The 27,372-nt window shown below is 34.7% G+C and overlaps 1 protein-coding gene across 2 annotated transcripts in view; it reads left to right on the top strand.

Moving 5' to 3' along the window:
• Chodl (chondrolectin) overlaps positions 1–27,372 on the top strand; it is a 362,706-nt gene that overhangs the window by 154,370 nt on the left and 180,964 nt on the right. For both annotated transcript variants that reach the window (XM_058574540.1, XM_058574539.1), the window contains exon 3: positions 21,013–21,216. The gene's annotated coding sequence lies outside the window, so the exon portion shown is untranslated. The remainder of the gene's footprint in view (positions 1–21,012; positions 21,217–27,372) is intronic.

The following is a 27,372-nucleotide window of genomic DNA, read 5'->3' as shown; positions in this document are numbered from 1 at the left end:
AAAAATAATAAAATAATAACAAAAAAGTAATATTGGTATTTGTATGTGCTAAGGGTATTCTGTATTTACTCAATAGTAGGGCAGTGAGAATCAGTAGGGCACCAGATTATTTTCCTGAAAGTAGTGACTGATTTTATAGGATGGTTTAAAAATATTTTTATAAAAATTTCCCCCTATTTCTCTTCCTTTTCCAGATGAGGAAACTAAGATGCAAATTGATGTAGTGCAGCCAGCACACAGCTGATTATTGGAAGGACTACAGGTAGAACCCAGGGATTCTGATTTCTAGACTAGTGCCTCTCAACCCCATGAGGTTCTGTTTTATAGCCTGGTCTCTTACTCTGATGAATAACAAAATGCTTAGTTCCTTTGTTAAAAGTACTAAACCTGTACTTTGTTAGAAGTATTAACTAGAAATCAGTTTTTGTTGGGTAGTTTTGCTATAAATCAAAAGATGGTTTGCAAGGAAAGGTTTACTAGGTTTAAAACAATTTGGGTCTGCCATGCTTCCACTCAAACATTTTTGGTGTCTTTTGACTAGTACTGATTCTGTTTGGCACAGTGTAGTTGTCCCTCATGCTATATCTTATTGCCAACACTGTCAAGTATGAGGGACAAACTGTTGTTTATATATATATAAATGGAAGGAGAGACCAATTCTGAAGGAGTCAAATATGCTGGCTGCACTAGAGTTAGTCTAAGTTCCAAAAGTTTAGGAAAGCGAATGAAAACTATACTGGACAGCTAAAGATATTGGAAGAGGAAGGATGTAATAATGTAAAGTAGATTTTGGCGAATAAAGGTAAATATTTTTTCTCTTGCCAAGAACCATGGGATCTTTACATCATTGATACTGGCATTGCTAACCTAAAGTATTATTTATTGAAATGCTGACGTAGATGTTCTGTATTAACCTCAGAAGACATTTTGTTGCCCATAGAATTGCCAAAGACAGAGGTAGCCAAAACAGTTTTTGATTTCCATTAAAATACTGATCTAGTCTGACACTGATTAATTTGTGGTGGCTAGAAGAACATAATTTTATAGTGACTTCACTGCAAATAGCGTTAATATTTCATACCAAGGTTCTATTTGGTCACTGATGATATTAAACTCTCAAGCAGACTTACAAAGGCAAATCAACAGTAGCATGATTTAGGGGAAAACTAGGAGATCTGTTTGTCTATATTCACTTTCTAATACTTAGTTTGGAAAATCGTCTTCTGTCTCATTTGAAAGAAGTGGAATCCGTGACACATACAAAGAGCTAGAAGGAATTGTGCAGGTGGCAATAGATTTCTTTCAACATTATTGCCATTCTGAGGACCAAAAAGCTTAAAGAAGAAAGTTGCTTCATATCTGTCAATGTCTGGATAACTAAATTCATAGCCACATATCTGTATCACTAATAATACCTGTATCATCAATATCTGTATTTCTCTATATTGCATACCTACATGTAATAATACCTACATACATATCCATATATATAATATGTACGTATATGTGATATAATACACGACACATGTATCACTTATGATATATACATATATAAAATTGCATACATATTATATAACACACGTGTGTATTGTGTGTGTGTGTATGTATGTGTGTGATGAAAATGTAAAGCTGTGAGTATGTTTATACTGGTACACGCTGGCATGAGGCTGTTTTCTTCTTTGTGTTTTTTGGCACTCAAAACTGCAATAACTTTGTTATATATCTATATCTGAATGTGTATATATACCTAAAGAGAGAAAGACAGAAACAGAGACAAAGAGATCATAGAAGTAAAAAATCTAACCCATTAGTAGTGCGGCAGAGAAGCTGTTCTACAACTGACACTAGGATTGCTGTATGTATACACATGTATGTATAGCCAATGTGATCCTGCAATCTGTATACATGGAAAAATGAGAATTCATACCCTATTTGAATCAAATGTATGATATGTCAAGATCATTGTATTGTCTTGAACAACTAATTAAAAAAATAAAATACAAATCATACAAATGTTTTTTTTTTCCAATTTAAAAAATTTGCCTTGTGATTGTACCATTATTTTTTTGGCTTCAGGACATTATCCATGTTTAATGGATACTGGTTTGGGGATGATACATTAAGCTGTACACAACAAAATACTATTCAGCCTTCACAAAGAAGGAAATGTTGTCAAATCCAATTTCTTATTCCACTAATTCAAGGACTAGACAGCAAGCCTCTGCTCTCCCAGCTAGTTTGTCCAGTGCTGCTGTATCACCATATTCTAAATTCAGCGAGACTGGTAGTCCATTGATCACTGGATTCATAGCCCACCAGCCCTCTTTTTAATTTGCTTTCTTCCTTTATTATTTTGGTTTCTAAAACTATTATTTTGTTAACCCCCACCAATAACTGATTGCTCCTGGCTGCCTTTCCCACTTTCCTCTCTTCTTTGTCCAATTTTCTGATTGTTCTCTTTTGTTATTTTGTCCATGTTATTTGGTGAATATGTGACCCATACTGAAGAGCTTATGTGGAGAGTTTATAATAATAAAGACTTAGAAAAAATAAGCGCACCTGTCACAGGACCTCAGTTCTTGTGTGCCAGTGAAAGAGAATTTAAAGTCAGACACCAAGATCCATGCAGGAGAACTTTGTTGAAAGTGAAAGTAAAGTGAGATTCAAGTAAAGAGTGAGAAAGAGTGGGCCGTCTTGGAGCAGAGAAGGACAAAGGAAATAATGCTGCTTCCAAATGTATTACTGTTTGATGTTTGCCTTGAGAATTGAGGACCACTCTTGGCAGTCTTTGCCAATCAGCTGTTTAACTTCTCCTTCACATCAGACAGTGGAGTTTTGTACCCTAGTTGGTCCTTTCCAGGACTGTCATAGTGGCCATCCTATTGGGATGTAGAAGAAAGGGAAAATCTTCCATGAGGACAGGAGACCTAACAGAAGCTAGGTTGGATGGGGTCTCTGGTTCATGGTCTCCAGGCATGAACGTCCTTGAGATTTATAAGTACCTTTCTCTTGGAAATTAGTGGGCAAGAGGGTGAAGTAAAATGTGATAAACAGAGGGCTTACCCCTGTCAGGGTGGCTAGTTCTTACATATGGAAAATTGTGGGCAGAGTAAATAGCCACTCTATACTTTCTGCTTTTGAAATCATAAAGATTTATCTCCAGGTCTCCAGGCTAAGTCAAATACTAGTGTGTGGTAAAATATGTCTATAGTCATTATGTGGAAGAAGAACATCAGAGGAAGGTAGGAATCTTATAGATCATGTTCATGACAATCCTAGTACAGAAAATACTCTAGGTCTGAGTTACCTGGTCATCCTATCTTTAGGTTAAAATAATAGATAGTATGATGGTAATATAATAACATCCATTTTTTCTATCTCTTTTGTTATATGGTTCCAAATGGAATGATTACTCTTTTCTACTGGATGTTAAACTGATATCCTGGGGTATTCCTTTCCATCTTTTATATGGAGTGCCTTTGCTTTGTCTGCTGTTACGAAGTTCTTGTTCTCATAACTTCCTCTTTTTTTAGGTTTTTCTTTCTGATTACTTCTTGATAAAAAGTGCATGAGGGTAAATTTTTTGAGATCTCTAATGTCTGAAAATTTTAAATTCAATCTTCTTACTTTTCTGATTTTTTTTGAGGAATATACAAATCTGGTTGGCAGACCATTAACCTTTAGAATTTTGAAAACATCTTTTTAGTGTCTATAATTTTTTAATATAATTTTTAAAATTTATATATGACAGCAGAATGCATTACAATTCTTATTACATATATAGAGCACAATTTTTCATATCTCTGGTTGTATGCATAATATATTCACATCAATTTGTGTCTTCATACATGTATTTTGGATAGTAATGATCATCACATTCCACCATCATTAAGTACCCTATGCCCCCTCCCTTCCCCTCTAACCCCTCTGTCCTATCTAGAGTTCGTCTATTCCTCCTATGCTCCCGCTCCCGCTCCCTATCCCACTATGAATCAGCTTCCTTATATCAATGAAAACATTCAGCATTTGTTTTTTTAGGATTGGCTAATTTTATTTAGCATTATCTTCTCTTCTAAAATACATTTCTAATTTTATTGATATAGATCAGTTGATCAATTGATTGATTGATTTTTCTTTTGAAATATGTAGAATGTTTTTTTTGAAATTTTATAATGAAGTTTCTTGGCATCTATTTTCATTGTTTTTATTATTGTCATTGTTATTTGCTAGGAACTCTTACTCTATAAGGTTTTATAATCCCCAAACTCAAACTCATGTCCTTCAATTCTGGAAAAATTTCTTGAGTTCAATAATTAACTAATTATTTCCTTTTTTAAAAAAAACTTTTCTCTGCTTTCCAGATGTTTCACCATACTCTATTTTTTTTCCCTCTTACTTGTTGTCTCTTCAACTTTTTGTCCTCCTTGTGGGAGATTTCCTCAGCTTTATCTTCTATCCAGGCTGTTGTGTTTTTCCTTCTTGTTATCATGTTTTTAATGATTTCATGAATAAAATATTTTCTCCATTTTTTTTCAATAACATTGGTGGTAGATATTTTACAGTTTTGTCTTAATGATTTTTCCTCCAATCTATTTCATCCCCACCTCCCATTTGTTGCTTTTTTGGGGTGGTGGTGGTTGTATTTTATTCTTTCATCGTAGAAGTTTTCCCCAGATGTCTAGTATTTCTGCTCATTGTTGGAAGGAAAATGAAAAATCAGATCAGAAGTTCTAAATTTTCGGTAGGATCTTCAATGTAGAATATGACTATAGGGTGATTTGGGAGTCCCATGCCAATAAGCTTCCATGTTAGTATCTTGAAGTATTTCTTTATAAGCTAATTATAGCCCACAGGAAATTGTCCTTTTTAAAAACTAAATTATTCTTTTATTAATTCATTGTAGTTATACCTAATGGTTGGGTTCATTTTGACAAAATCATACTGCATGAAATTTGTTTTACTCCATTTCAGTTCCCAGTTCACCCACTTTCCCTCCCCTCCCCCTTCCACTATTCTCTCTCCTTTCTTTTACAGTTTTTCCGTTCACTTGTTTATTTATTTAACTTTTATTTGTGCTTTATAGATATACATAAAGGTGGAGTTCACCGTGGAATACTTATAGATGTATATAGCTTAACTGTGTCAAATGCATCAGGAAATTGTTCTTTAACTGAATCCTTGAAGGTAAAAGCTGGCTCTCAGCATTTTGGGAGTAGATTGGACAATGATGCTTGGAGTTTTCTGCCTTTAGCATTCAGAACTTAGAGTTATTTAATTCTCCTATTTTCCATAATAAACTGTACCCTCTTATGTATGTTTAAACCCATTCCCCTTACTTTGTTTCTTTCTTATGTGGATATTTCCTATTTAAAAAATAGACTTTATTTTTAAAAGCAGTTTTAAGTTCATAGAAAAATTGAGTAAAATGTACAGAGAGTTCTCACATCCATATACCCTTGACCTCACACATTGGAGCCTTTGACACTATTAACATCCTGCACCAGAGGGGTTTTTGCTTCAGTCATTATGTGGGCACTTCATTATTACCCACAGTCTATAGATCACATAGGGCTTACTCTTGTTATATATCCATAGGTTTTGACAAATGTTTAACTACAGTCTCATAGAGAATATTTTCACTGCCCTAAAATTCTTGTGCTCTGCCTATCCCATCATCTTTAAAACATAAAACAAATTCTGAGTTTTTCTTGTATCTCTTCTCTCTTTCACAGGTAAATTTTTTTTCCCTTTTTTTTTCAATTTACTCTATCTTCCATCTCTACTTTTTTTCCTGAAACATCTATAGCTAAGACCATTTCTCTTTCACTAAACACAAAGTGATTTTGTGTATGTGCGTGCGTGTGTGGTGTGTGTGTGTGTTTGTGTGTGTGTGTGTGTGTGTGTGTGTGTGAGAGAGAGAGAGAGAGAGAGAGAGAGAGAGAGAGAGACAGAGAGAGAGAGAGAGACCATTTTTTGGCCTTTAATAAGTATTGAACATTTTCTGCCTTGGTTCCAGGCTTGTGGTTTTCATTATAACTATATCCTTCCTTGCCTCCTTTTCAGGGATACTCCTCCAATAACCATTCATTAATTTCATTAATTTATAATATCTCAGGGTTCAGTGCTGGACATTTTTCTTTTCTTGTTTTGTACTCTCCTAGGGAAGTCTTATGAGTGTCTTCTTGTTTTAGTTAGGAACTACATGAAGACAAATTGTGCAATTTCGCAATTGCATCATTGCATCTCTATCTGACATTTAGGAATAAATGTTACTGTGTCCACAAAATTCATATGTTGAAGTCTTAACCACTAATATGGCTGTATTTGGAGACAGACCCACTATGAAATAATTAAGGTTAAATGATGTTCTAAGGATGGGGCCCTAATCTAATATGATTAGTGTCCTTATAAGAAGAGATACCAGAGAGTTCTATGTGCACATAAAGGAAAGGTCATGTGAAGACTCATTGAGAACAAAGAAGAGAGTCCTTGTCAGAACCCGAATTTACTGGCATCCTTATCATGTACTTCTGACTTCCAGAACTTGAAGAAAATAAATTTCTGTTAAAAAATCCACTCAGTCTGTGGTGTTTTATCATGGAAGTCTGAGTACATCTAGTCATCTCAAATGAGCCTAACAGATTTTTCTCAGATGTGCAATTTTTTGTTTGTATCCTTTAAAGTTTCCTGTAACTACCCAAATCTCAAATTCATGATCTCATACTTTGTTGTTCATTTCCAATTGAAAAACCTTTTTTTAAAAAATTCTATATCCTATAAAATTCTTTGTTTTTTAACCTGAGTCAGAATCCTAGAAGTCATTCTGGACACCTCCTTTTCCTCTTCACTCCATATTCCATTCATCATTCCATCAGCCCATTTTCTTTACATTTTTAATATTTCTTAAATCTGTTCACAGTTTGAAATTCAAAATTTGATGAGTCATTTGATGTGTGGGTTTTGACTTTATGATTCTATAAAATCAATGTGCATTTGCAAGAAGGAAAACTTTAATTTTTGATCTTTTCCCAGGTTAGTGCTATGCAGTACAATATTTTATTACAATTCTAAGTAATGCAGCAAAACATAAGTTCCACTTAGCCATTCAATACTGGAGGAAAACAACCATATTCTAAATTATATTATGCTATGATGTTCAGGAGGTTAGGTATATTAGATGCATTTTTTATACATTTTAAACTTATGATGAGTTTATCAGGACTTAACTTGATTGTATATTGAGGAACATCTGCATTTATTGATGGGAACACCTCTGAAATAGTCAAATTATTCCTATGTGTGGGCTTTAGGAACTCACATGAGGGGTCAATGGGTAAAAGCAGATCACCAATTATTTATTCCAGGGTCAAGTGATGTGAAAAGGTAGGAAACACCTTCTGTAAGTGGGTTTAACACAAAAAAGAAAAAAATCTCTGAAACTGAATTCAAGAATCAGGTGTTTCAGTCTTGTATATTCCATGGTAAGAATCATAATCCTTTTATATGTAAAATGAGATGCAGAAGAGAATATTCCTATTACTAACTTTTCATGTTCAGATGTTTTTTAAATTTTGGAATCAACAACTAGGGAAATGGTCAAGTATCCCTATCAAGTATGCCAAGGATGTTCCAGGAATGGACTAAGAGAGTAAGTACTAAAACTATGCCAGAAGGTAAAAAACAAATTTATTTTCAGCAACAGCAATCTCAAGATGTATATTTATGAGAACATAGGGTTCAGATACTGAACAAATGAATTAGAGAACTAAACTGACTTCCAGTAATAAGAAGTTCAGAGTGACTTTGATGATAATTCTTCAATGGAAATTCACAGGAAATACTAGCAGTGAGAAGAAGTCTTAATGTAAGTGAAGGGGGTACACTTTGATGTCATACCTCATAGGAAAATAACAAAGTGACATTGTTGGGTTTAGATAAAGATGCTGAGTGATGATTCATCACAGAAAAGAAATGAATAAAAATATTTCTCAAATGTATTGTGTTTTTTGTTTGTTTTAGTTTTTTATACAGAGCCTTGCAATGCTGCCCAGGCTGACCTTGAACTCATGGTCCTCTTCCCTCAGTCTCCTGAACAGCTGGAATTACAGGCCTCACCACTACACCCTACTGCTTAAAGGCAGAGATGTGAATGTGATGCTGAACTTAAGTCTAAACTGGATAAAGATGATACTTTTTTATTGGTTCTTGGTAGATTTGCAAGCCAGATATCTGAAATAACAAACCTAATGAAGATATATGTTTAGCAGAAAATAGTGCTTAAAAGAAGATGTTGAGGGTAGATTTATGAGAGAACATATAGTGTGAAAATGTTTTGTTTTTGGGTTGACATTATCCCTGGGTTGAATTCTGATAGAAGCAAAGTAAGTGAAGCAGGAATTGAAAAACAGTAAAGAAGAGAGGAGAAAGTATATAAAAATTAAAGAACCACCTAATAGTAAAAATATTAAAGAATTCAAGTTCAGAGAGAGAGATGAGTTATCAAATAGCACAAAGTTTAAAACTTTTGAGAATGACAAGCAGCAGCTTGGTCTTTGATCTGAGTACCACTAATTTTGGAGGTTGGAATTTTAATTTTGATGCAGGAAAGCTAAATTTTAAAAGGGAAATAACCAGACTTAATAGAGGAAAGAAAGAAAGGAAGAAAAAAAGAATAAAAGAAGGAGAAAAAAAACGAGCCCCTTGATAAAGAGACATAAGTTCTTCTGTTATTTATTTTATTTTATTTTTTACAATACTAACCTACTTAATGGGAAATTTCAATCGCAACTGCAGAAAGACTCAAAAAAGAGTGAGAAAACAAAATATGTTCCAAAAATGAGAGCTGAACTAAAGTATCCCTTCAAAGGCTAACAGTAAAAATTAATTTTTAGATTAATTTCTGACAATCTAGAAATGTGTGGTTCATTTGTGTGTGAGACCCTGAGGAACAAAGGAATCAAACCAATGTAGAACTGTTGATGGTCTAAAAGTTCAGAGAGGAGAATGCAGAGAAAAATGGCAGAAAAGACTGGAATGATGTGTCAATGGTAAAATGAACTTAGAAATTAAGATTCTGTAAGCATATTGCCAAACTTTACTGACTTCCTTTAATTTATTAGTGAAGGAAGATCTATTAAAGATCAACAGCATGGCATTAATTAATTTAAAGTGGACTGTCTCTGTTTTTGTACAAATATTCCCTGGGAAAAAAATTGATTTCAGAGAGAATCAATTTTGTGTTCTTCTTGGGGTAAAAATAAATGTTTGCAAGAAACCAACCCAGACTCACACGTTTTGAGAATAAAGAAAAATAATTGCAATTATTTTCAAATACATTAATTTTTATACAGATGTTAGTGTTTGGTTGGGTAAGGAGTGGTGAATTAAAGTATGTTTAGGAGATTTACAATTTGCAAGCATAAAAAGAATTCCTATGTAAATAATTATGTAAAGAATATTAATTAAAAATACTTGAGGGATTCCTATTGCTCTTAGTACTAAGATCAAAAATTTAACATGGTCTTCAGAGTCAAGTATAACCTGGCACTCACCTTTCTCCTCTACATCTTCTCCCCCTCTCCCCAAACACACATTTCTCATTCTATTTTCTTTTTTCTTTCTGCTCGGTTCCTCAGTGTGGCTAGTTGCATGTTACTAAAATTTGTTTTTTCCTCCTAGATAATGTCCCTCCTCCCATTAAGCTTGTCTTCACCTCAAACTTCCACTCTTCCTCTGAGATTATAGATCCATTTTCGCTTCTAGGAATTCTTCATTGGTCTCTTGCCTTTGGTCAGAGGATCCTCTCAGTGCCTTTCTTTGTTAGTACTTTTAACAATTATGATGTATATTAAATTGTGTTATAGTTTTATAAAATCCCTATCTGTCCCATAAGAACTCCAGAAGACTAGAACTTTATTAATTTTTACTTAGTAATATATTTTCAGGGCCTGATACTGTTCCCAAAACAAACTCTAATAATTTGGATATAATTTTTAAAAATATATTCAAATTAAATGTGTGATTGAGTGTTTCATTAATATTTCAGTAGTTGTCTATGATGATTAATGGCTGAGGAAATGGAACTACTGCTACCTGATTGTTTTGAGCTGGAACATTGATCTTTTCTGAATCTTTAAATTTGAATTGAAACATTGTCTTTTCTTGGGTCTTGAATCTGCCAGCTTTGAGACTGAAACTTGAACCATTAGCTCTCTTGTTTCTCAGCCCCTTTGTATTGTCCTGAAACTACATTATCAATGCTCTTGAATTTACAGGTTGCCCTGCTGGGAGCCATTAGCCAAGTAGGTATGACAATTTCCTTGCCAGCGTACCCCATGTTGCTGACATGTTGCAGTGACATTGAATGTAAGTGACCTTGCTCAAGGACCAAGGCAGATTAGGGTGTTCCCGGTTTTAAGATAATCGTGTTTAGGGCGTTCCCAGTTTAGGTTCCAGGTTTAAGGTTTAAGATTATTCCTGCTGGGAATAGGGCGAATCCTGCTGCCTGAGTTCCCCTTGAGTTCTCACGGGATTCAGACAATATATTTTGGAGATAGAAGCCCAGTGGAGGTGGATTTGGGCAGAGAACGTGGATTTGGGAAGAGAACGTGGATTTCCCCAGAACGTGTTTGTAGACGGCTGGTGTGAGTTCGGGAATAAAGAGTTGCTGTTTGAATCTACAAGCTGTGTGGTGGCTCGTGATTGTGTGCCCAGCCAGACTGCGGCATTTGTGCCCAGCCAGACGGCATTTGTGCCCAGCCAGACTGCGGCATTTGGTGGCCCGTACGGGGAACTTCTGAAGATTAGAGGTAAGTGAAATTTCTCACCCTTGAGGAAGAGAGAAAGAATGGGTGAACATTTCAAAAAACAATGTGTTCTTGTTTTGACTTATTTTGTTTTTATTTCAAGTTGCCTGTTCCTAGAACTTTCTCAGGCAAACTGGGGAAAATGGTTGACTCAAGGTTTGAAGTTGTTCGCCTCCGAGCAAGAGAAATTGTTAGAGGAAGGAGGCACCCCAGTAAGACCAAGAACAATTAGGGCATATGTTGATACAATACAAAAATGTAGCCCTTGGCTTTTTAAAGACGAGTTATTAAGTATATCAATGGGACCATCATGGTATCCTGTAGAAGGATTTTTCTTCAAGAAAGAGATGGCTAGTTCTGTTTACTACATTTGTCTAAGATCTTGGTTTTTACAGACATCTGATTAATTTACAAAGCTAAAGTGTTAAAATATCAACCACTAAATATGAAATCAAGTACTCTTTACTTATTAAGTTCCATAAGGTAATATATTTAAACATTATGTGTGTTTTCATAAATTGGTAAATGGAAAAATGTTTAATATTGCTTTGTGTCTGTGTCTTTGCTAAAACAAGGTTACTAAGTGTTAAGATTCTATCATGTGTAATTTATATACAAAGAGTAGAAAAATTTTCAGTTGGGTTTCAATTATAGTATTATAGTATCATAAAAACATGAAAGTCTTTCATCTTATTAAAGTGGAGTAATTTTCTAAATCAGAATTTTTATAAGAGTTGTTTCAGAATGTAAATTTATAAAAAGGGTTAACAGTTAAAAAAGATATAAAAAGATTCAAGATGTGGGAATATATTTTAATATGGAAGGTTAAAAGAAAAAGAAATGTTTCTAGATAAGATAATCTCTGTGTGGTAAAGTAAAAAGTTGTAAAATGCCACTTAAAAAGATTTTGAGGAAACTAGACTTACTTTAAAAGCTTGAGAAAGGAAGAAAGAAGAAAAAGATATTTGTACATGGCAGATTGAGACAAAGCTTCTCAATGGAGTTAAAAAAAAAAAAGCCTTTGGTTGAAGGGCAGCCATGTAAACTAACATTGAAGTGATTTAAACAGAATCTAAGCCTCGTTTCAAAGAGTGAAGTTGTAGGTGGTGAAAAAGTACATTTAAAAGTACAGTATAGATGATAATTAAAAGGCTTTAAAAGGTTAAATTGAAGGTGGTTGAGATACCTTCATGGCGGAAAAAAGATTGCTTTATTGCATCATTCGAAGCCTAGTTAATCTTAAAGGCATTACTTAAAAAAAAATGGGAAGATAATAGGATAAAAGATATTTAGATAAAGAAGATTAAAAATTTAAAGTGAAAAACTTTAAAGACAGAAGTATAGAAAGTTAAAAAGAATAAAGATAAAGAAGATGTAGAAAGATAAAAAATGTAGGAAGACAAGAATTTTAAACCCACAAAATAGGAAAAAAAAAAAAAAAACTAGGAGGAAAATAAGCAACTAAGGGTAAAAATACAAACCTTAGGGAAAAAAAAAAACTAGAAGATAGAAATAAGATAGAAAATGGTTGAAAATGTCAAGTAAGGTATTACACAGATAGAAAATGCAAAAAGCTAAGACAACTATTAGATACAGACATATACTTATTAAAGCAAAAAGAGGGAATTGTAAAGGGGTATATATCCCCCAAAGATAAACTTAAAATAACGCTTTTTACTCTAAACTTTTTAAATTTGGATTCATCAGGACTTAGTGCTGCGGAAAGACACATGTATCCAAAAAATGTACATAAGCCTAAAGTACTTTGGAAAGATATTCTAACAGGACAATGGAAAGGTCCTGACCCAGTGATTGTCTGGAGTCGGGGGTCTGTTTGTGTTTTTCCACAGGGAGAACAGCAGCCCATTTGGATTCCAGAGAGATTAACTAAAACAGTTTCTACAGATCGAAAAGAAGATGATTTGACTCAAATCCATAACAGCTGATATCCAGAACTCCAGCTTGGCCATTCTTACATCTGCGACAGTGATTAACCAGGATGCTTTTTTCAATAGCTATTTTATTATTGCATTTTTCCACATCATAAGGTTCTATTTTTATTTTTTGAGCTCATACAAACCTAGGTTAATGTTTTTCTGATCAGTTTTATTTTTTGACTGTGGAGTTTTTAAACATTGCAATGGAGATTTCACCCAGGTAAAGCTACAAGGCCTTTACTATTGTCTTATGTGTTGTACGTTTGTGTACACTCTTGTGTTTTGTGTTGTATGTCTGTATGTGCGTATGTCCATATTTCTTATATGAGGAGCGCTCATGAAAAAATGGATCCGAATTATTATTATTTTTTTTATTCACGTGATTTAAATGGTTTAATTTAAATTATGTAAACAGCTGTTAAGGATTGTTTTTAAAGGTGGTTAACAGATCTGTTTGTTTACTAATTTAAATTAGGTAAAAAGCTGTTAAGGATTGTTTTTAAAGTAGGTTAACAGATCTGTTTGTTTACTTTCACCTTTCCTTTTCATTATATTTAATAATTCTTTTCAGGATAATGTCTCTTTAGCATCATTGCCAGAATTCCTATCTCCATCCCAGTGCCGGTGAAGAACTCAACAAGTAATGCTCAAAGAGTCAACTTACTTTGGGAGGAAACGGATTTTGGGAGGAAATGGACATATTGATAGATTCCTCTGCTTTGAACTGCTTACAGAACTTGCCTGGACTATGTAACTATCGTTTGGTGCAGCGAATTGTGGTAATGCTGGCATATCTTTGCTGATGGTGTCACCAGTGATGCAATTTTTCCCAAGGAGCCGTCAATTGGCTTGGTGTCGTGGCATTTCTGTATCCTCCTCCCTTCTGCTAGTGATGGTCTAAAATTTGGGGGCCAATGGCTTATGCTGGACCGGTAGTCAGTGACGGGTATGATCCAATTGCAGTGGTATCAACCTAAGACAGGAGGCTGACGCCTAAAGGTCAGTTTTCCGATGACGGGTAAGAACCATATGTTGAATTGGACAACCTACCAGGCACGGTCCATAAGCCACATTAACCTCACTCCCCCACTGGCACCAAGGCCAAATTTGGGGGCCAACAGAGGTGAGGCAAAGAACCTCACCCCCCCACTGGTGCATAGACCTATCCACAAGTATGGCTGTATGCTGGACTGGTAGTCAGTGACGGGTATGATTCAATTGCAGTGGTATCAACCTAAGACAGGAGGCTGACGCCTAAAGGTCAGTTTTTCCCATGACGGGTAAGAACCATATGTTGAATTGGACAACCTACCAGGCACGGTCCTTAAGCCACATTGCTTGTTGTTTAATTAATCAGAAGGGGGGAGATGCTGGGAGCCATTAGCCAAGTAGGTATGACAATTTCCTTGCCAGCGTACCCCATGTTGCTGACATGTTGCAGTGACATTGAATGTAAGTGACCTTGCTCAAGGACCAAGGCAGATTAGGGTGTTCCCGGTTTTAAGATAATCGTGTTTAGGGCGTTCCCAGTTTAGGTTCCAGGTTTAAGGTTTAAGATTATTCCTGCTGGGAATAGGGCGTATCCTGCTGCCTGAGTTCCCCTTGAGTTCTCACGGGATTCAGACAATATATTTTGGAGATAGAAGCCCAGTGGAGGTGGATTTGGGCAGAGAACGTGGATTTGGGAAGAGAACGTGGATTTCCCCAGAACGTGTTTGTAGACGGCTGGTGTGAGTTCGGGAATAAAGAGTTGCTGTTTGAATCTACAAGCTGTGTGGTGGCTCGTGATTGTGTGCCCAGCCAGACTGCGGCATTTGTGCCCAGCCAGACGGCATTTGTGCCCAGCCAGACTGCGGCATTTGGTGGCCCGTACGGGGAACTTCTGAAGATTAGAGGTAAGTGAAATTTCTCACCCTTGAGGAAGAGAGAAAGAATGGGTGAACATTTCAAAAAACAATGTGTTCTTGTTTTGACTTATTTTGTTTTTATTTCAAGTTGCCTGTTCCTAGAACTTTCTCAGGCAAACTGGGGAAAATGGTTGACTCAAGGTTTGAAGTTGTTCGCCTCCGAGCAAGAGAAATTGTTAGAGGAAGGAGGCACCCCAGTAAGACCAAGAACAATTAGGGCATATGTTGATACAATACAAAAATGTAGCCCTTGGCTTTTTAAAGACGAGTTATTAAGTATATCAATGGGACCATCATGGTATCCTGTAGAAGGATTTTTCTTCAAGAAAGAGATGGCTAGTTCTGTTTACTACATTTGTCTAAGATCTTGGTTTTTACAGACATCTGATTAATTTACAAAGCTAAAGTGTTAAAATATCAACCACTAAATATGAAATCAAGTACTCTTTACTTATTAAGTTCCATAAGGTAATATATTTAAACATTATGTGTGTTTTCATAAATTGGTAAATGGAAAAATGTTTAATATTGCTTTGTGTCTGTGTCTTTGCTAAAACAAGGTTACTAAGTGTTAAGATTCTATCATGTGTAATTTATATACAAAGAGTAGAAAAATTTTCAGTTGGGTTTCAATTATAGTATTATAGTATCATAAAAACATGAAAGTCTTTCATCTTATTAAAGTGGAGTAATTTTCTAAATCAGAATTTTTATAAGAGTTGTTTCAGAATGTAAATTTATAAAAAGGGTTAACAGTTAAAAAAGATATAAAAAGATTCAAGATGTGGGAATATATTTTAATATGGAAGGTTAAAAGAAAAAGAAATGTTTCTAGATAAGATAATCTCTGTGTGGTAAAGTAAAAAGTTGTAAAATGCCACTTAAAAAGATTTTGAGGAAACTAGACTTACTTTAAAAGCTTGAGAAAGGAAGAAAGAAGAAAAAGATATTTGTACATGGCAGATTGAGACAAAGCTTCTCAATGGAGTTAAAAAAAAAAAAGCCTTTGGTTGAAGGGCAGCCATGTAAACTAACATTGAAGTGATTTAAACAGAATCTAAGCCTCGTTTCAAAGAGTGAAGTTGTAGGTGGTGAAAAAGTACATTTAAAAGTACAGTATAGATGATAATTAAAAGGCTTTAAAAGGTTAAATTGAAGGTGGTTGAGATACCTTCATGGCGGAAAAAAGATTGCTTTATTGCATCATTCGAAGCCTAGTTAATCTTAAAGGCATTACTTAAAAAAAAAATGGGAAGATAATAGGATAAAAGATATTTAGATAAAGAAGATTAAAAATTTAAAGTGAAAAACTTTAAAGACAGAAGTATAGAAAGTTAAAAAGAATAAAGATAAAGAAGATGTAGAAAGATAAAAAATGTAGGAAGACAAGAATTTTAAACCCACAAAATAGGAAAAAAAAAAAAAAAAACTAGGAGGAAAATAAGCAACTAAGGGTAAAAATACAAACCTTAGGGAAAAAAAAAAACTAGAAGATAGAAATAAGATAGAAAATGGTTGAAAATGTCAAGTAAGGTATTACACAGATAGAAAATGCAAAAAGCTAAGACAACTATTAGATACAGACATATACTTATTAAAGCAAAAAGAGGGAATTGTAAAGGGGTATATATCCCCCAAAGATAAACTTAAAATAACGCTTTTTACTCTAAACTTTTTAAATTTGGATTCATCAGGACTTAGTGCTGCGGAAAGACACATGTATCCAAAAAATGTACATAAGCCTAAAGTACTTTGGAAAGATATTCTAACAGGACAATGGAAAGGTCCTGACCCAGTGATTGTCTGGAGTCGGGGGTCTGTTTGTGTTTTTCCACAGGGAGAACAGCAGCCCATTTGGATTCCAGAGAGATTAACTAAAACAGTTTCTACAGATCGAAAAGAAGATGATTTGACTCAAATCCATAACAGCTGATATCCAGAACTCCAGCTTGGCCATTCTTACATCTGCGACAGTGATTAACCAGGATGCTTTTTTCAATAGCTATTTTATTATTGCATTTTTCCACATCATAAGGTTCTATTTTTATTTTTTGAGCTCATACAAACCTAGGTTAATGTTTTTCTGATCAGTTTTATTTTTTGACTGTGGAGTTTTTAAACATTGCAATGGAGATTTCACCCAGGTAAAGCTACAAGGCCTTTACTATTGTCTTATGTGTTGTACGTTTGTGTACACTCTTGTGTTTTGTGTTGTATGTCTGTATGTGCGTATGTCCATATTTCTTATATGAGGAGCGCTCATGAAAAAATGGATCCGAATTATTATTATTTTTTTTATTCACGTGATTTAAATGGTTTAATTTAAATTATGTAAACAGCTGTTAAGGATTGTTTTTAAAGGTGGTTAACAGATCTGTTTGTTTACTAATTTAAATTAGGTAAAAAGCTGTTAAGGATTGTTTTTAAAGTAGGTTAACAGATCTGTTTGTTTACTTTCACCTTTCCTTTTCATTATATTTAATAATTCTTTTCAGGATAATGTCTCTTTAGCATCATTGCCAGAATTCCTATCTCCATCCCAGTGCCGGTGAAGAACTCAACAAGTAATGCTCAAAGAGTCAACTTACTTTGGGAGGAAACGGATTTTGGGAGGAAATGGACATATTGATAGATTCCTCTGCTTTGAACTGCTTACAGAACTTGCCTGGACTATGTAACTATCGTTTGGTGCAGCGAATTGTGGTAATGCTGGCATATCTTTGCTGATGGTGTCACCAGTGATGCAATTTTTCCCAAGGAGCCGTCAATTGGCTTGGTGTCGTGGCATTTCTGTATCCTCCTCCCTTCTGCTAGTGATGGTCTAAAATTTGGGGGCCAATGGCTTATGCTGGACCGGTAGTCAGTGACGGGTATGATCCAATTGCAGTGGTATCAACCTAAGACAGGAGGCTGACGCCTAAAGGTCAGTTTTCCGATGACGGGTAAGAACCATATGTTGAATTGGACAACCTACCAGGCACGGTCCATAAGCCACATTAACCTCACTCCCCCACTGGCACCAAGGCCAAATTTGGGGGCCAACAGAGGTGAGGCAAAGAACCTCACCCCCCCACTGGTGCATAGACCTATCCACAAGTATGGCTGTATGCTGGACTGGTAGTCAGTGACGGGTATGATTCAATTGCAGTGGTATCAACCTAAGACAGGAGGCTGACGCCTAAAGGTCAGTTTTTCCCATGACGGGTAAGAACCATATGTTGAATTGGACAACCTACCAGGCACGGTCCTTAAGCCACATTGCTTGTTGTTTAATTAATCAGAAGGGGGGAGATGCTGGGAGCCATTAGCCAAGTAGGTATGACAATTTCCTTGCCAGCGTACCCCATGTTGCTGACATGTTGCAGTGACATTGAATGTAAGTGACCTTGCTCAAGGACCAAGGCAGATTAGGGTGTTCCCGGTTTTAAGATAATCGTGTTTAGGGCGTTCCCAGTTTAGGTTCCAGGTTTAAGGTTTAAGATTATTCCTGCTGGGAATAGGGCGAATCCTGCTGCCTGAGTTCCCCTTGAGTTCTCACGGGATTCAGACAATATATTTTGGAGATAGAAGCCCAGTGGAGGTGGATTTGGGCAGAGAACGTGGATTTGGGAAGAGAACGTGGATTTCCCCAGAACGTGTTTGTAGACGGCTGGTGTGAGTTCGGGAATAAAGAGTTGCTGTTTGAATCTACAAGCTGTGTGGTGGCTCGTGATTGTGTGCCCAGCCAGACTGCGGCATTTGTGCCCAGCCAGACGGCATTTGTGCCCAGCCAGACTGCGGCATTGCCCCCTACAGATCTTGGGTGTTTTTCAGCCTCCATAATCATATGATCCACTTCCTTACAGTAAATCTCTTCATATATATGTGTGTGTCTGTACATAAATATGCATATGTGCATATATGTGCATGTGTAATATACTTATTAGCATCTGTTTCATATATATTTACATCTCCTTTTGGTCCTGGTTCTATTTCTCTAGAGAACTATAATACCATAATTTATTAAGGTTACATGAAAACAGAACAAACAAGAATATCATTATTAGTATACATGGAATCATAACCTCAAATGATTTGTGTCTATGATATTAAGCATCATCTCATCTTTGTGTGTTCTCCAAACAAGGGCTATTTGTGAATCAACTAAGCTCATGCTTCTGAAAATGGTGGTTATCATCACCCTCTGAAAGACAGCATTCATGGATAGGCTTAGTTGAAAGGATGGGTGCTTATCACTACTGATAACAGTATGGCTATCTCATCAGTACTTTCTTTATGAACACTAAGGGCACATACACAAAAGCACATGAACACACACACACACACACAAACACAGACTCTCTTTTTGTAGTCAGTCGTGCCTACTTTCTGATTTAAACTAGAGTTAGAAATCTCACATTTGAATAGGGATTATAGGTCACTGTAAGCCTCCTGTGGGCATAGACCATCTCTTTCATCTTTGTATCTCCAAAACATCACAGTATACTTGGTCCATAACATATACACTTAAAAATCTTGTATGACAACCGAGTGAATTTAATGAGTAAATATATTCATAAGAGACATGATCTTTTCTGATTAATATATATTGCACTTATTTCACTAATGGTCATTTGAGAATTAAAAATGTCATGTGTTTGGATACGTGAAGTTTTGCATCAGTAATGTAATTTCTTTCCTAATAAGATGGTGTGTTTAGTGTTATTTAATAAGTGAAGGATTTTAACCAGGGTGCTAAACTCTTGGACATTGCAATCAAGATGCTTATGGTCTGTGGATCATCAGTGCATTAAATATTTTAAGAAGTTTAGGAGGAGAACATCAGTGTTTTAGCAAAGCAAGTGATCATTTTTCATGAAAAGGTGCTTATTAAATGCAGTACTGGAAGCAAATTTGATAGAATATGAGAGACTATGGCCCTTCAGTTTCCTTGGCAAGAAGAGCTGGAGAGAAGTCTTGGTTAATTGTTTGGAAGTATTAAGAAATGCATTAAAAAAAATAACTTCTAGCAAGAATGCTGTGATGGCACATTTGAGAAGGAGGAAGCCTACAGCTGATAGTGATGCATTGCTATTTAACATAAGCAACCTAATCCAATTTAGTTGCTTCATCAGAAAATTAGAAAGGCAAATATGTGCTAAGTTTCAATGTCCACCCAAATCTGTAAACATATAGTACATTTTATTAAGAGAGTTTCTGGGGGATTTTGATACTGACTGCTGACTCTAAGACTGGGTTAAGAGTGAAATTTATGGAAAACTTTAAAATTCTTTTTTTATGCCCCTAATTATCACTTATGCCACTAAGTTAAATTTTCTGTGAAATATTAGGTTATGTGTTTCACTTTATGTTATTAAAAAGCTGGGAAATCATATACTTGATTTTCAATCTTATTTCATAAATATGCAACATTTGTTTTCCTGTAAACTGAGATTTCAGGCCAGTAATTGCTCAATTCTAAGAAAGATACTTTAGCAGCTTTCTCTTTTTAGTTACATACCTGGTTTTGTATCTGATTTTGAAGCCATAGTATGGGAATGTCTCAAGATTGTTTAATTTACATTTGAATATTGTTTCTTGTCATATGATGACCCTCTTTAGGGACTGGTGACTGGTGAGAGCCACTCAGCTCTTTCTATGAGTAAGTGATCTCATAACATCTTTATGGAACAAACCTTCTAATAGGGATAGAGGGAAGAACAGGTAAATCAACACCATTACCCAAACTTAGACTTGGCTCTGGTTACCACATTTTCTGGGAAAGTAGCTTAGAGGGCTGTTATGGCCTAAATTATACTGTCCTCTCAAATTCACATATTCACTCAGTACCTCAGAATGAAACCCTATTTAGATATAGGCTTTAAAGAGGCAATTAAGTTAAAATGAGGCTGTTTAGGTAACCCTAATACAATCTGACTGGTATCCTTATAAGAAGAAAAATCTGGACATGTAAGAGACATTATAGGATTGCACGCATGGCAAGAGGGCCATGTGAATAGACAGCAAGTGGATGGCCACCTACAAGCCCAAGAGAGGGGCCACAGCAGAAGTCAAATCCATTGACACCTTGATATTGAACTTTCCGCCTTCAGAACAATGATTTAAAAAATTCTGTTAATTAAGACACCCAGTCTGTGGAATTTTTTGTTTTTTTAATGGCAGTCCTAGATAATTAACACAGGAACATAGAAGCTACTTAGGGAGTTGTTTCATTTTAGATGGTACCAGGCATTCTTGCAGGCATTTACCTCAAAACACGTTGGTATCACTTTCAAGCAGTGGAGAAAGATGTCTGAGCTATCAATTGAGACTTTTCTTTGAACAATGAGTACAACGTTTGTTATGGGTTTGTGTTCCCCACAGAAAAGATGCCGAAATTCCAACAACTCAGAATATGACCTTATTTGGAAAATGAAGGCAGACATCAGAGTGATGCCTTTACAAGCCAAGGAACTCCAAGGATTGCCAGCAAACTACCAGAAGATAGAGAGAGACATGGAGTAGATGCTCCCTCAAGCCATTCGGGAAGAATAAATCCTGCTGACACCTTGATCAACCTCCATAACTGTGAGACAATAAATTTCTATTGTTTAAACCACTGTATGTGTTACTTAGCTATAGCAGCCCTGGAAGACCAATGTATATTTGACTGGGCTTCTTTTTCTTTCATACCTGAGAAATGTGGATATCTAAATCATAACTGCAATTATTTGTTATCTCTAACTATAAGCTTCTCTGAGCATTATATACCAAAGATAATCTTCCTTTTTTTGTTCTGTCATATTCTTTTTTTAATTTTATTTATTTTTTTATTAGCTACACATGACATTACAATGATCTTGGCAATTCATACATTTGAATCGTTGGGGTATAATTTCTCATTTTTCTGATTGTACAGATTGCAGAATCACACTGGTCATTGAGTCACCTATATACATACAGCAATCATAACGTCTATTCTATTCTGCTCCCCTTCCTATCCCCCCCTACTCCTCCCCTCCCCTCCCATCATTTATCTCTATCTAATCTAATGTGACACACTTTTTTTTTCTTTTTCTCATCACAACATCATACATGTATTCTGTATAACGATGAGGGTCTCCTTCCATCTTCCATGCAACTCCCCTTCTCCCTCTATTTCCCTCCCACCTCTCTTCCCTATTTAGTGGTAGTCTTCTTTTCATGCTCTTCCTCCTTATCCCATTTTGAGTCACCCCCCTTATATCAGAGAAGACATTCGGCATTTGTTTTTTTAGGGATTGGCTAACTTCACTTAGCATAATCTGCTCTAATGCCATCCATTTGCCTGCAAATGCCATGATCTTGTTATTTTTTAGTGCTGAATAATATTCCATTGTGTATAAATGCTACATTTTTATTAATCCATTCATCTATTGAAGGGCATCTAGGTTGGTTCCACATTCTAGCTATTGTGAATTGTGCTGCTATAAACATTGATGTGGCTGTGTCCCTGTAGTATGCTCTTTTCAGGTCCTTTGAGTATAGTCTAAGAAGGGGAATAGCTGGGTCAAATGGTGGTTCCATTCCCAGCTTTCCAAGGAATCTCCATACTGCTTTCCAAATTGGTTGCACCAATTTGCAGTCCCACCAGCAATGTACAAGTGTACCTCCCCCACCCCCCCATCCTTGCAGCACTTATTGTTGTTTGACTTAATAATGGCTGCCATTCTTATTGGAGTGAGATGGTATCTTAGAGTAGTTTTAATTTGCATTTCTCTGATTGCTAGAGATGGTGAGCATTTTTTTCATGTATTTGTTGATTGATTCTGACTGTCATATTCTTAGACAAAAGTTTTGGGGCTGGGGATGTGGCTCAAGTGGTAGCTCACTCGCCTGGCATGCGCCGGGCGCTGGGTTCGATCCTCAGCACCACATAAAAATAAAATAAAGATGTTGTGTCCACCAAAAACTAAAAAATAAATATTAAAAAATTCTCTCTCTCTCTCTCTCTCTCTCTCTCTCTCTGTCTCTCTTTAAAAAAAAAAGTTTAGCCAGAAAGGTAATTTGTGGTGGATTTAACAGATTTTATTTCTTCACTCCCAAGGAGATGCTAAGTAGATTTAAAATTAAAAAAAACCACCTAATTTTCACATTTTCAATTTTTGCCATTTTATTTATACTTCCTAGTAATCTTCCGTCTCTCTTTTCAGCTAAATATTGGCTTTTTCCTTTTATTTTTATGATGTCTCTCCTTATTTTTAAAAATAAAATAAATGCACATTTTTTTTCATTAATATTACCCTTCCTTAACACTATAATATCACATATTTACTTCATTTCAAGATCAACTTTCTTTATATGTTTGAAACTGTTCTCACCATATCTTTCCCTGAACTTAATTTCTTCATCCAATTGGACCTCATTCTTACACTCTTTTCTCACCTTAAAAGTGCTCTTGTTGCTATTACCAAATTAATTTGGATCTTTTGAAGTCTTTACTCCATTCTCTACATTTTTGAACATTTCTTTTTAAAAAATTCTTTCTCAGTTTTGTGTGAAGGAGCATTTCATTGTGTCTAAGTGACTACCCCTTTTCAGTATCATAAATAAATCTTTCATTTCAGTCCTGAACATTGAGGTTTTGCAGGTGTTAATAACTGTGATGAGTCTAAGATTTTACTTTATTTGTGAATTAACCTATGACAGTTTCTTAAATTCTTTGGTCAGAGACAAAGACTATTTTCACTCTTAACAATAGCAGTGGCCAGAGAACCATCATTTGTACCACTTGCTATCACAGGGTGACTCAAAGGGCCTGGCAGTGCCACCACATTTGGTGAATTGTATTATAGTAGAGGAACCTTGATCTTAGAATAACTGAAAATGTTGTAATAGATGGTAAGTCTATCTGACTTTTTTCCAGCAGAGAGATATCTTAATTATTCTGGGCAGCAAAAATACCTTCTTTATCTCTGGAGGGAAATGCTATCTCTATCATCCAAGATCACTATACAAACATCTTTGAAAAGACAGTCTAGAGCAAAGGCTATCATAGCCTCTGCTCCCAAGACATGCAAAAACCAAACATACCAGTTGGGAACTGTCTCCCAAATGAAAAAACTTATTGTTTATCTTCCAGGTGTGTCTATGTGTTCCTCCTGGATAACCTCAACTACCATTTATACCTCTAAATTTCATTCTAATTTGTTCTTTGTAAACTAATTAATTATGAAACATGGATAATATGTCCAAATAGTACTTTTGTTTTTTCCTTACCCAATTTGTACTTCTTTTGCATTTCTCTGTTTAGTTGATGTCATCAATACCTATCTGTTTTTTTCCAAATTTGCAAAATTAGAGATATCATTTGAACAAGTTTCCTTCACTATAATGAGTTATTAAAGCCATGTGTATTTTTCATGAATAACATATATATATATATATATATATATATATATATATATATATGTGTGTGTGTGTGTGTGTGTGTGTGTGTGTGTAATTATATATATATCTCCAATTGTAACCCCTATTAACTATATCTGTTTTAGTTCAGAATCCTACTCTGGACTATAATTACATTTTCTTAATTAGTTGATCTGTTTCCATGACCAGTCCTTTACTTCTATCCTCTACATAGTTGCCTGAGTGATCTTTCCAAAAAAGGATCTATTTCATTTCAGGCTCAAAGCCCCTTAGTAATTCCCCTATCAACAGTATTTAATGCCTGTCCTCTTTCCTTTGAAAGATGTGGATAGATTCCTAGAAAGATAGAAAGTGGATAGAGATTTATCTTTGTGATATACATTTCTATTATATTTGGTAGTAAATCATACTTGCCTGAATTGTATATGATATTTAATGTTCAAATTAAGTTTTACCTTCATCAGTACGTATTACAAATGTCACAACTGCCTTCAAATATTAGACTTACTTTTGTCTTAATTGATGTTTCTACTCTGTTGGTATAGATGTGGTTAAAAATTTTGTTATGGGCTTTATATAGAAAATTTTTTATTTCTTTTGTAGAATGATGCAGTAGTTTGTTTAAATAACTCTGTTTTTAAAATAGTTGAACTGAGTAACAACTATATGGCGGAGTATTCAGCAACTAGCAGATCTTAAAGCTTCTTCTAAGATATTAATAATAGATTTATAAAAATGAATTCTGAATGAATAACAATTTTAAAGATCTATGATTAGCTAGAAGCTTTCCTGTGGCTTCAAAGTTATTTCTGTCACAATGTATTTAGTTACCAGCATTAAAAGAACCACCTATAGCTTGTCATTTGATGTTATAGTGAGAAATATTTTTCAGGATACATGGTCAGTAACATGGATGAAGCCCTTGTTCTTTTAGAAGGGTTGGTGCAAAGGCTTCACACTAGAGGCAGGAATTGGGAAGAAAGGCTTGAGCAAAAGTGAATTGAAAGATTGTTCAAAGTTATGCTGAATGTAGAAATATCAATAACACATGAAATTTTAATAGTTCTAAGTTATTTCCAGAAGAGTAAAATTAAGCTATAAAGTCGAGTCTCAATTTTGTGTATACCAAGTAGCAGTTCATTAGATCTTTTCTTAGGAGAAAAAAAGGTTTATTTAAAGTCAAGGAGGAGTAAAATCCTGTACATAATGTAAGGCAATTTTTACTGACCATCAAGAGCCTCATTACATGAGCATAACCTTGGCAGATGGACTTCCAAATGCTTCTTGGTAGGGTCACAGTCTGCCACATCCCCTGAGGCTGGAAAACTTCTTATCCTAAATACATCTATACCAATTTTTTAATATCCAGTGGCCTTTTAATTTTGAACTATGTTATATTGAAGTTTATTATAATTGCTTTTGAAACATGTTAATATCGCCATGCATTTTGATATCTCTTATTATTAAAGTTTATATTTTGATCTATAAAGACTCAGCCTTTTGGAAGGCTTCTTATCAGTGTATAACCTCTTCAATAACAATGGCATTCAGATAAGGAAGTATATTCTTGTGGCATTTATCTCATTTGTAGTGACTGTAGTCTGTGTTGATAATGAAGAATCTATTATTAATATTGCTACATTGGAAAACTTGAAAGAGTCAAAACATTAGTGATTTTGATCTGGAACATAGAGTGTTAGTTTAAAATTTTTAAAAATAAAATTAAGATGAAAAATCTAAAAGTAATGCCAAGCAACTGGTCTAAAAAATGATATCCATCAGGTAAATAAATAATTCAAGAACAAGGGAAAGAGTTTACATTTTGAGTTGGTTTCAGATTGTAGTTTTATCTTAATAAATTTACCCATTGCAGTGTTCCTGAATAATTACCTTTAATCACCATCTATCTTTTGCCTTGGCAGGATATGCCCTGGCATGAAGTCTCTTTACACTTACAATGATTATACTAAATTGATTTAAACTTTCAGTAAAATTTTATGAATTTTTCTCTTTTTAACTATTCACCATAACTATAATAATGTTTCTCATTTTATATTTTACTTTATGAGTTATAATAATTATTTAGCCAGCATTATTTATCTGAATTAAGAGGTACAGTATTCATATTCAAATTTCAATTAATGTCTTTCTAAATTTATCTTTTAGGACGAAAAAATGTCTAAGGATAAAAATGGCTTTAGTCAAGGATATATTTTACTTAATCTGTCTCTAAAACTCACACATCTCAATATATAATGTGTCTATTAGTTATTCAGTATTTTAATTTTATATTTAAATCACTCATGTAACACATTATATGTTAAAGTATTATATGTAGATTATACTTACTTTGATACAATTTATTAAGATGACCTTTACTTTTTAAAGAATAAGGAGTTAAAAATAAATTTCATACAATTTAGTTTGTAATATAAGCTCATTTTATTTTCTTATATTTTTTATTTTGTATCACTTAAAGAATTAAACTGATGTGTGAGCTGAAATGTTGAAGAGAATACTTTATTTTAGTGCCCGAGACAAATGAATCTAATTGATTACTGCTGAATGAATTGCTGAGCTATTGACCATCATAATGGCTGGTGGATTGATTATATAGAAAAATAGCCACTCTTTTCCTAATGATTGAGTGATGGGAAAGCTCTCATTTTGCCAGTCAGTCCTTATGGATTCTTCTTTGGAAAGAAATATTAACAGACTATATGCATGCCTATTAAGACGTTAGAAATAATTGCTAAATAACTTCTGACTTAGATAGGAGTCACTTGCCACATGAGCATAATTTACTAGAACTTAAGTAATGAGCTTTTCAATGTTGTAGGGCTCTTTCAAAGGAAGTTTTTACTTGATATGGTTTGCTGTATTGAAGAAAGGTATATAGACTTTATGTAAGTTTAAGACAAAATAGCAATGTGTATAAGATAAAAAAAAGTATGAGTGAGACCCTGCTTATAAGGAATAGATGAGATAGAAATGGATGAAAATAAAGTATTTTCCCTTTGCTTTTTACAATTTTCACTTGGTGAATTGATTCAAATACTTGAGGAACAAAAGGGGAAAATATCCCTAACTTGTGGTGGAATGCCCTTTTTGAAATATTCCTAAGAAGTTCCTTTTGAATTTTCTTCTTCTTCATTTTTCTTTCACAGTCATTAATAGGCTTTTGTATGTTTACTGCCTGGTGAAAGAAAACAAATATAGATAAAAAAATTAATCCACTCCTAGCAAAGACAAGAATGTGGAAGTTGTGCTGAGTCATGGAGAATTTCTTTTTGAAGCTTAGATTAAATTTAACTACTGATGATGGTGAGAGAAACA

Source organism: Marmota monax, unplaced genomic scaffold, assembly GCF_021218885.2.
Source record: "Marmota monax isolate L192 unplaced genomic scaffold, Marmota_monax_Labrador192_F-V1.1 WCK01_AAM20220418_F8-fsc00016, whole genome shotgun sequence".
NCBI lineage: Eukaryota > Metazoa > Chordata > Mammalia > Rodentia > Sciuridae > Marmota > Marmota monax.
Note: the sequence above shows the minus strand (reverse complement) of the source record. Positions and strands in the feature narration are given on the sequence as shown.